Source organism: Alosa sapidissima, chromosome 17 (genome assembly GCF_018492685.1).
Source record: "Alosa sapidissima isolate fAloSap1 chromosome 17, fAloSap1.pri, whole genome shotgun sequence".
In the NCBI taxonomy this organism is placed as follows: Eukaryota; Metazoa; Chordata; class Actinopteri; order Clupeiformes; family Clupeidae; genus Alosa; species Alosa sapidissima.
Window position 1 is genome coordinate 28,604,099 of NC_055973.1, and position 7,500 is coordinate 28,611,598.

At 45.8% G+C, this 7,500-nt stretch overlaps 1 protein-coding gene across 2 annotated transcripts in view; it reads right to left on the bottom strand.

Moving 5' to 3' along the window:
• The window catches only part of LOC121688835 (guanine nucleotide exchange factor VAV3-like), a 92,192-nt gene that overhangs the window by 60,076 nt on the left and 24,616 nt on the right, over positions 1-7,500 (bottom strand). The gene's annotated exons all lie outside the window — the stretch shown is intronic.

The window sequence follows — 7,500 nt, forward strand, 5'->3', positions numbered from 1 at the left end:
TTTGCACATCAGTGCTTAAGAAGCAAACAACAAATTATTCATAATTGGAAATCCCCAGTTGTTTAAGAGTGAAGAGTTGGAGGAGGGAAAAAAAAACTCCAAACGAAAAGAAAAAAAAAAAAACTATCCCTAAAGTTAAATTGAAGTTTTATCTCAGTTGACACAGAAGCACAACTGTTTGCCTAACTCCATTACCAAAAGGCAATTAACCCAGATTAGTCCCATCTGCAGATGTCTTTCGACAGACAGGTGTCGGTGCAGAGATATGGCTGCCAGACTCTCAAGGCTAGTATTAGAGCAAACAAAAAAAAAAGACACAGCAGTGCGAAAGTAATGTTTGTCGTTCATCAAAGTCACCCATCATTAGAGGCCTCCATGCCTAATTAGGCAGCGTGGATGGTTAAGCACACTCAGCCTGCTCAGTGCCCTGCCTCTGTCTACACTGAACACCTTTCCATACTGCTATCTTAATGTAGAATAATAACAGTCTACTCCACACTGCTATCTTAATGTAGAATAATAACAGTCTACTCTCCCATTGCTTCATTCTCTCTCCTCCTGTGTTGACCATGTATTCCACCACTCTGCATGCCTCCCTGGTTCTCTCTCTCTCTCTCTCTCTCTCTCTCTCTCTCTCTCTCTCTCTCTCTCTCTCTCTCTCTCTCTCTCTCTCTCTCTCTCAGTGCTGTACACTGATAAGCTAATAGCTCTATCCCAGCTGACACCTGCAGGTCACACACAAGGGCAATGGAGAGGTGTTTCAAAGCTTCCCCACGGAGAGTACCCAACAACCCACACACACACACACACACACACACACACACACACACTCACACACACACACACACACACACACACACACACACACACATATAGTCCATACTTTAATGAGTTGACGGTCATATTCAAATTTGCAGTGGTCTCTTAAATTCAAAAATGACCGTCAACTCATTCGAATGTTACTGCAGTTAATGCAGTGGTGGAATAAATGTGCAGTGGTCTCTTAATTTTTACCAGAACCGTACATGAATGGGAATATATGAAAACATGTAAATAAATATATAAAAACCAGGCCTGCTTTGCATCACATATAATCATAACTGTAGTGCGGAATGCACAGGCATGCAAACACACACACACACATGCATTCACACACGCTCAAACCCACATTGTGCATAGTCACACACTCATTCCCAGCTCCCTCAAATGTTCTGACCAAAGATTCTGGAGCGCTATGATCTTTGGTTATAACCGTCCATCACAGTGACACAAAAAGGCTCATCCTTTTACAGCGGCACCGTCACAGTGGGCTGGGATGAGATGACCAGACGGACAGAAGCTCGAGGTTTAAGGTCTAGGAGGAGTGGCTGGCGGCTCTTCCAGTAAGACCTGGCCCAGCAAACCACTTCAAATGAACTGAGAAGCCGCAGGGGCCCCACGGTGGAAACTATAAGTTCACACATTCACGCACAACAGGCAGGACACACACACACACACACACACACACACACACACAGACAGACAGACACACACACACACACACACACACACACACACACACACCCTTAAGTCAGGACCACTTTGTCAAAAATAGTTTTACTACTGTTTGCATAAAGTTACATTTGGCGGTATGGCGCAGTTCTGGGAGCCCCCTTCCATGTGCAGACATGGGAAGCCTAAGGCAGGGTGAGCAGCATGAGCATGATTTTGGGGCAGCCTTGGCCTACTGGTTAGCACTTCGGACGGACACACGGACCGTGTGTGTGCCGGTTCGAACCCCAACCAGTAGGCACGGCAGAAGTGCCCTTGAGCAAGGCACCTAACCCCTCACTGCTACCCGAGCGCCACTGTTGTTGCAGGCAGCTCACTGCGCCGGGATTAGTGTGTGCTTCATCTCACTGAGTGTTCACTGTGTGCTGAGTGTGTTTCACTAATTCACGGATTGGGATAAATGCAGAGACCAAATTTCCCTCACAGGATCAAAAGAGTATATACTTATACTATATACTCAAAAGAGTATATACTTATATACTCTCCCCATAGGGTGCAGAACAGTAACCTGACCCTAGCCAGATGAATTTCGTTCCGCTTCACTCACATCCATCTGGGACCTCTTCCATTGAGAGTGATTTCTGCAACCGATTTTATGGTATAGCCAATCAGGACGCAGGGCGGGAGTTTCATAGATGTGACATAGCGTAGAAGCGACTGTGAGACTGTTATTAGCGTCACGGGTTGGCTTCGATGTGAGTGGTTGAAGTAGCACGTCAATAGATGACGGACAAGTGGCTTATTCAATCATATGCAAGCATTTTTTGATTAGGCCCAGCCTTCTGAAGCAACACTTCAATGGATCGGTTCCAGATGGATGAGTGGAGCTAGGCGGAGCGAAATTCATCTGCCAAGGGTCAGGTTAACAGAACAGAGCCGCCATCACCAGTGATAGCAACTAGTCAATAAGTCAGATGTATGAGAAGGAGATGGGGTGGAGGGGGGTTGCAAAAGGAGCTGGGCTGGCAGAGAAAGCGGCAAGAGTAGGCAGACTAAGGCAGTTTAAATAAGGCGCCCAGAATGATCTCCGCTAATGAAAGAGGAAATGATGATTAGCCGAGTGGTCAGCTGAGTGGTCAGATGGCAGACTCCGGGAGGCTGGGCATGACTCTGTGGCCTGCCTGAACTACTGTTATGCTCTATTTAAATGTTGCAATATTTCTTATTACTGCGTGACTTCACCACACGCTTAAACCACTTGATAGACACATGACATGGTCTGTCATGGTTTCAAAAGTACCCTGAAGTCAGCTGTTTTGAAATTTAAAAGACTTCTCCGTCATCATCAAAAATGACACTCAAAAATGACAAAATGATTCTTTTCAGTGTGAAATATGCACGTACGTGTGTTTGTGCATGTCCAGTCAAACCTGAAAATGTGTGTGCATGTGCAAGTGCATGTCTGAGTGTGTGTGTGTGTGTGTGTGTGTGTGTGTGTGTGTCTGTGCCAAGTGCATGTCTGAGTGTGTGTGTGTCTGTGCCTGTGTGTGTCTGTGTGTGTGTGTGTGTGTCTGTGTGTGTGTGTGTGTGTGTGTGTCTGTGTGTGTGTGTGTGTGTGTGTGTCTGTGCCTGTGTGTGTGTGTGTGTGTGTGTGTGTGTGTGTGTGTGTGTGTGTGTGTGTGTGTGTGTGTGTGTCTGTGCCTGTGTGTGTCTGTGCCTGTGTGTGTGTGTGTGTGTGTGTGTGTGTGTGTGTGTTTAATCGAGGCCTCTTGTGCTCAGGGACTGGAACTTTATTGCAATAAATGCGGAGCACTTAAAGAAAAAACTAGTCCTCTCTACTACCCACGAATGGGTTCCCTACATAATTCAGGCCTTTTGTCGAGAACTCTCCCAGCATAACGAGACTACAACCGGGCTCTATCGTGCGGGAATTATGCATTTATGGACATCACGGCTCAAGCTCCGCGGCATACACGGCTGGCCAACCGATACACAGGGCTGCACTGAAGCAGGAAAATAGATTTAGTTTGCATTCGCTGCAGCCAATACGATCGGCACGCCACACAGAGGCATATTCAACAAAATAATTCTCCTCTTCATGAAGAATTCAGCGATGGCTTTGCTTGCTCTAGTCTAGTCAAACCTGACATAGCGCTCTGATGAATCGAACTCTCGCTAAAAATAGTCTTACAGTTGACTTGGTTCAGTAGAGTGAGTGTGTTGATGATGACAAGTCTGGATGTGCGCAAATAAAATGATGCCCTCTTTATTCAAATTTTTATTAACGTTACTTATCATTTTCATCATTATGTATGTGCAGTACATTGGACAATGTAAACATTTTGTCACAATAATCTGTGCATTACCTTTATCATTTTGTATGCTTGTATATAATGTTAAAACTGCCTGAGGATATATGTGTCTTGTTAACTACATCAAGCATGCTGTGTGGTTGGAGTAGTTCTAATGCCTTCACAGCACAGACTGTGATAAGTTGAAGCGCTTCTTCACATACTATAATTCATATTCACCCACCCTCTGTCTTCTCTTGTTTGTGTATATGTATACACACAGGCACACTCACACACACTCACACACACACACACACACACACACACACACATATCTACAGCACCCATCCTCACACGGCCTCTCCTCTATCTGGGGATCTGCCACTCCGCATTACGGCACGGCGCCTGATGAGTCTCTGAGTGATGCGTGCATCCGCCGCTGTGCCTCGCCTCGCTCTGCTGAGCTCGCCTTCCAATTTGCTGCTGGCAGCCGAACGTTCTCCTCGCGCTCCGAGGGCTCCAGTCGTGGCCAGGCGGGCGAACGCCGAACGTTCTCCTCGTGCGCCGAGGGCTCCAGTCGTGGCCAGGCGGGCGAACGCCGAACGCTCTCCTCGCGCTCCGAGGGCTCCAGCCGTGTCCAGGCACAGAGCAGTGCTGCCATGCCTCATCCAGGGATGTGGACTGACGGCTAACAGCACAGCCAGAGACTTAAGACTTATCCTCCATCTCACAGGGAGCAACCTCCACACACACACACACACGCACACACACACACGCACACACACACACACACACACACACACACACACACACACACACACACACACACACACACACACACACGCATACACACACACACACACACACACACACACACACGCACACGCATACACACACACACACACACACACGCACCTCCACACACACACACACACACACACACACACACACACACACACACACACACACACACACACCATCCAGAGGTTGATATCTGCAGGCCCACATCGCCATCAATTTCAACAACCTTAAGTTACTGTGATCAGAGCGATCTTTTGGAAATATCGCCTCAATTTTAGTACTCAATGTGAATACTGTAGAGATGCCGAGCTGTTGGGTTTTCCTCGTCGGTGTACACGAGAACGTTTTTGTTTTTTTCCAGAGGCGGAATCCCCACGGCACCCGGTGAGAGGAAAAGCTATGGTGATTCAGTTTCAAAACCCCCCCCCCCCCCGACCTCAGGCTCCTGCGTCGGAACCGTTCCAGAACCGAGCTGTCGCGGCGGGTTATAAACGACGTGGCGCGTGGGGGTCGGCTAAAAATCCATATGCTCATTCCTCAGGCTTACCTTCCTCCTCCCCCTAATCTGCCTTCATCCCTCCTAACCGGCGGGCCGCACTTCAACAGCTTCATCTAGATCAGAACCAGGGCTCAGCCGTGAGCGCCCAATCAGGGTGTGTCAACTGCTAACGGGGCCTAGTGTTTGACTTTCACCCACAAGGTAACCGTGCTCGACGATCGAGCCTGATCGTGCATTGCGCTGCATTGGCTCACCTATTTCAAGGCCTTGTGGCTTGTGTGACCTCTATTCTTACTCTCGATCACCTCTCCAGAGCTTCAAAAAGATTTTTTTTTTAAATAATAAAATAAAACAAGACGCAGGGGCTCACACGTGTGCCGCTGTGCAGATGTTACGAAGCTGAAGACATCAATAGTGTTGCACCACTGTTGTGGCAGTGGTGTGTCTATTTATGTGCAGCTTTGTGCAAACCACAGTTCAAAGTGGAGTGAGAGTCAGATCTTGTGAGAAAGCTGAGGTTCCTGCCAGGTTGCCGTGGCATCGGATGCATCTTTTAAAAGTGCTGCCGTTTTCACACGGTTCCCAAGAGCCTCCGATGAAGACATCCGACATGTTTACAGCGAAGTCACGCTCACAGAGTCTACAACCAAATGATAAAAATCACAACGACAAACGACAGAACAAAGGCAAGTCAAAAGGGCAGACATAAGAAAAGGAGGTTAGCTGCATATCTTATCATATTTGAGAGTTGTTCTCATCCAGGAAACGTCCCCAAAGAGCAAGCTAAAGGCAGGCGAGGCCCGCTGGCTTTGAAATGTGTTCACATGGTTCACTCAAAAGGAAAGAGTTATGCTAACAGATCCGTACAAAATAAGTTCACCAGAGTACACAGAATAGTAAAACCTCATCCAACAGAGCAGGACCAGCTTCCAGACTTTGTCCAAATGCATTTAGTGGGTTTGCTGAGCTTTGACAGAAATGAAAATGCAAAAATAAATCTAAATAAGGGATGTGTCAGACCCACTAGCTATTGTTTTTGCATTTGAGTTGTTACTTTCCATCAAGCTGTCAGGCTGAAGCACTTCAGTAATTGTTTGTCTCCTGTAGGAAGCACAACTCATTTACTTCCAATGGACTGGCCGTCCATTAAGCGCATTCAGGCCACTCTCTTTTAAACGCTTCTTCTGTGACATCCAAATGGGTTTCCGTGGTCAGTGTAATGCTAATTAATTAGCAATGTTTGATGCCAAGCGTACAACTCTCAGTAGACATGGACCAGAACAGGAGTGTAGCGTGCCAACACTACATAGATCTGGGGGAGACGTGCTGTGACTGTCATTTGTTCTCAACACAAATCAAAACAAGGTATAAATTGGAAAACTTAAAACACGGTATAAATTGGGATCACCATTTCATAGATTCTCAAATACGTGGAGAGGCCTTCACATGTTAAGTCCATTTGCTGCTATATTTCTGTGAGTCTATCAGCTTGTCTCTCATCTAGCTTGCTAGAACAAAAATAGAGGCTGTATTCCACAACCACATTGAAGTATCCATATTTATAATTCATACTTAAAGGGATCAGGGAATCAAGAAAGTACTCATTTTTTCCCAATATAAATTAGCTTCATTTTATCATCATCATTATATTATTGTATCTTAAAAGGATATTCCACCATTTGGGGAATTACACTCATTTTCCACCTCCCCTTGAGTTAAACAATTGATTTTTACCTTTCTCCCGTTCATCCAACCTGGAACACCATGGGCACAGCAGCACAATGATATCATGCAGCACCTGAAAATAGTCCCTGTAGGCTAACTTCCAACAACAAGGTTGAGCTGCAACAGACGAATTGGTTAGTGACTGGATTATTACGCCTGAATGAGTATAGTTCCATGTCAAATCAGCCTAGAAAATCGCTACATTTAATTTTCCGTTGGTCTTCTTACACTTTTTTTAACTTGAGAGGAGACAAGATTTAAATAGGAAAATTACCGGAAATCTTAGTCACTTTTAAACGTGATGCTAGCAGGCGAGATGCTAATGGTCTAATTCGATTCAATGATCTATGCTAGGCTGGAGCTAAAAGTAGTATCGCCAGACTCAGAGAACGGACGGATGAACTGGAGAAAGGTAAAAATCAATTGTTTAACTCAAGGGGAGGTGTAAAATGAGTGTAATTCCCCAAATGGTGGAATATCCCTTTAAGATACAATAATATAATGATGATAAAATGAAGCTAATTTATATTGGGAAAAAATGAGTACTTTCTTGATTCAGAACATGTGTACACTGTAGAACGTCTGAAAGCACAGCCCAATCTGACCCTGGGTGGACCACAGACGCTATGGATGATGAAAGCCAGGTCATTCAGGGCTGGGGCGGGAAACAGCTGTTATAGCAACCTGACAAAA